Below are 3,687 nucleotides of genomic sequence, written 5' to 3'. Positions count from 1 at the left end.
AAAAAACCCCTGCTGGTCCTATAATCTCAAGACTCTGGGAGGCTGAGGCAGGAGGATTGAAAGTTCCTGTCAGTCCTCGGCAAGTAATTTAGCTATTTGGCAAGATGCTGTCTCAAAATAAATAATTTAACAAGGGCTGGATTGTAGCTCAGCATGAAGGCCCTGGATTCAATCCCCAGTACCTCAAAAACAAACAAGCAAGAAGACAGCAGGTTGTAGGGAAGAGTGTCAGGGGGCATGGTGTTGAGGTAGCTGCAGTCCTGTACCCAGGACCGCGTGCTACCCAAATGTCAGAGAATTTGGCTGGAAGGTTGCTGAAAATTTCAAGATGGCCACGACCTAGACTCAAAACATGGGAGCTTCTGGTGCTGGGGCCTTGGGGACGGCGTGTCCTTGTCTGTGTCCACAGTGTCTTCATCCATAAATGGACCAGCACAGAACTGTAATTTAAACTTTCCTAGTAGCCCTATGAGAAAAGTGAAAAGAAACAGGTGAAATTCATTTAACGCGACATTTTAAAGTTATATTTAACTTAGCATATCCAAAATATTTTCATTCCAATATGGGATCGCATACAACATTATCAGCAAATAGTTTATATCTTTCTACTTTTCATGCCAAGCCTTTGAAACCCAGCAAGCGCATCTTGTTTCTCAGCGGCCACATCTTGAGCTCCATTGCGTGGATCTGGAAGATTCCACAAAGGACAGTTCCGACCCACACCTGGGAGTCGGGGCCCTGCCCACGACCATGGGCGAATTCCAGCCCTCTGCTCCCTGGAGGGGCCTGGGGTGCAGGACCAGGTGTCCTGCTGTAGTCATCAGCCTGCTTTCTTCTCCCTGGCACCCTGTCCTCCTGGAAGGCCTTAGACATGGAGGCAGTGCAGCCCCCGACTCCTCTCTCGGGTTGAGGCCCTGGAAGTGTCACCATCCCTTGGTGTTTACAATCCCGGAACTATCTCCCCGAGCAGCAGGTGCTTAACAATTAAGTAACGGGGCTGGGGATTTAGCTCAGTGGTTCCACTGCCTGCCTTGCGAGCCCAAGGTCCTGAGTTCTATCCCTGGTACCAAAACACAAACAAACAAAAATGATTAAGTAACCGAACGCAGGCAGGCAGGAGGAAGTGAAGGACTGCAGGAGGGAGATCTTTTGCTGACCTTGAGGGTTTGGAGGTGAAGGGCCCTAGGGCAGGGGTGCCGGGCTCTCAGGCACCTCTGTCCAGCCCATAGCACTGAGGCTGACAAGGAATCTCCGACCCCCCACTGGGGCCCTGCAGCATGACAGGTGAGCGGCCCTCCCACCAGGCCCGTTTACTGGAAAACTCTTGGATTTCCAGATGTGAATCGTGTGACAGTAGGGCTCTTTGATATCACGGGAGGAGGCCACACAAAGATCACGGTTCTCCTGCTGCAGCGCACTCGAGGGCTGCAGAGGTGACATCAGATGTGCCCTCACCTGGGGCCACCACCAGGGTGGGGGACGGGGTGCGGGGCAGGGAGGAGGGCTGCGTGGACATGGGTGCACACTGGAAGCCAGCCTTCCTCCCGCCTCAGCCTGCATCTCATCATCACCGTCTCCGCCATCGCTGAATGCTGCTTACACTGTTTCTTTAGGTCAACTTAAATATTTTTCAAATAACATTAAACATGGGTTTTTGTGGGATGAAAGGTTACAGCATGATGACAGAGCCTTTGCCTGGCACGGGCAGGACCCTGGGCTCCATCCCCAGCTCCTCCAAAGAAAATTTTAAACATATGCCAAAGTAGCCAGGATAATATAATACAATGTATGGGTAATATATAATGGATATGTGTGTAATGTATATAAGGTAGATGCATGTATTACCTACAACAAAAATACTGTATGCATTGCAACACTGTATGCTATCATGTGGAAGTTATATGTAATCATATTAAGAACATACTAACAATTATATATGACACAACCCAGGACTGACCAGCCGGATCCAGAAAGCCTCCGGGGGAGGTCAGTCTGGCTCCCCTGTGTCCCCCTCTCTCCGCCCCTGGATCCTGTGAAGCATCCCCCACACGGATTCCAGTGTCTGCCACTCAGCACCTTAAAAGGAAGATCTGGGCCTCTTTGCACAGACAGGAAGCGGACCAGTGTTTGAGAAGGTGAGGTCCAGGTGGTGCAGCCACGCTCCATCTGGGAAAGCCCACGGGTGGGAGTGTGAGGAGCAAGCTACCACCCAGGGGAGACCCCTGGGCAGGGCTAGAGCAAGCCGAGTGGAGGGGCTTTGTGTCTTGTCATTTAGTGCTGGGCCAAGGACTCACCAATCCCTTCCCAGGGTGCCCAGTGTTCAGGCCTAGTCACAGGCAGGGGACCCCCGGCTGCAGGGAGGGGAGGGCTGGCTGCAGGGCCCCACCAGGGACAACTCCCAGGCTCTGGCTTCTTGAGCAGGAGAACTGGTGCTCCCGTGCTCCCCAGGCCTCCTCATCAGTACGATGGGGCCAAGAACAGCACGGCCCTGTGTGGATCCAGAAGATGCCCCACGGACCGTGTCCGGGGTGAACCTGGCAAAACACAGCGGCAATTACAGTAGCCCTTCTTTATCCTGTTTTGGGGTTGTTTTCTGTTGGTAGCTGGCAGTGCTGTCCTGATTCTTCCTGAGTGTCCCCCTGGACAGCAGAACTTCATTGTCCTTCTCCTCTCATCTTCCCCACAGGGCAGGGCATCCTTTGTGGCTGAATCCCGACCTCGCAGTTTTAGAGGTACTGCGCTCCTGCAGTCCTGAAACTCAGCCCCAGCGCCCAGCCTGTGAGCCTGTGAGTCACGTCTGTCTACTGGGGAAACCAATCAGTCCGGAAAAAAGCCCAGACTCCCCTGGGCATCCCCAGCTGCCTGCGCCTGGCATGAACAGTGCCACTGCCACCCCATCCCTGCCAGACGGTTGGGCAGGCTGCCAGGCTCGCGAGTCACACCCGGGATGGCCGCAGACAGCCCCCGCTGGCTCAGCTGTGTGCACGCTTGTGCGTGTGCGTGCGTGCGTGCGTGTGTGTGTGTGTGTGTGTGCGTGCGCTCACCCACCATGCTTTCTCCCTTCTTCTGGACTGGCTTGTTTTGCTCTGGGCTGCAAATTCATTTTTAGACTCCGGCCTCCTCCCTCCCCTCCATCTCCTGCTTCTATTCTTAGAAAGCAAAGCGGGATGTGCTGGGCTCTGCAGCGAAGTAGACAGAAGTTGGCCCACGTGCTCTGGCCGCCTGAGATATGGAGTTAATTAAAAAGGAGGCTTTGAGCGGCATGTTCATTGGCCGGAAACACAGCTGGCTGGGGCTGCCCACCCGGGTGCGCACCGCTGCTTGCTGACTTGAAGGGGGGTGGATGAATGCTCCCCCCACCCCCCAGGGCTGCTGCTGGGCCGGGCTGCCCTGCCCCATCAGTTAGGAGGGGGACGTCTGTTGGATAAATATGAACTCTCTGAGCATGAGATTTTAATTAGATAAATAAATTTAAAGGGTTTGGGAGGCAGGCTGCCTTCAGGAACCTGAGCGAGCCCGAAAGTGCTTTGTCTGCCGAAGGAAGCTGACCTTCTCAAGGCCGGCTGCAGTTCCCAATTCGGGGGAGGGGAGGCTGGGAAAGGAAGGGGAGAGGGGGGGAAATAATTTATTTCAACTTTTTGTCGGATGAGAAGGGGTAGGTATCATATCTTTTTTACTAATCGGATG

The 3,687-nt window shown here is 53.8% G+C and overlaps 1 long non-coding RNA gene across 2 annotated transcripts in view; it reads left to right on the top strand.

Moving 5' to 3' along the window:
• LOC104865323 overlaps positions 1-3,687 on the top strand; it is a 9,740-nt gene that overhangs the window by 1,542 nt on the left and 4,511 nt on the right. For both annotated transcript variants that reach the window (XR_781108.1, XR_781109.1), the window contains exons 2-3: positions 1,951-2,135; positions 2,687-2,786. This is a non-coding gene — a long non-coding RNA (uncharacterized LOC104865323). The remainder of the gene's footprint in view (positions 1-1,950; positions 2,136-2,686; positions 2,787-3,687) is intronic.

This window comes from Fukomys damarensis, unplaced genomic scaffold (assembly GCF_012274545.1).
Source record: "Fukomys damarensis isolate Sample0158 unplaced genomic scaffold, DMR_v1.0_HiC HiC_scaffold_22, whole genome shotgun sequence".
In the NCBI taxonomy this organism is placed as follows: Eukaryota; Metazoa; Chordata; class Mammalia; order Rodentia; family Bathyergidae; genus Fukomys; species Fukomys damarensis.
The sequence above is the reverse complement of the archived record's forward strand: the minus strand, read 5'-3'. Positions and strand labels throughout refer to the sequence as shown.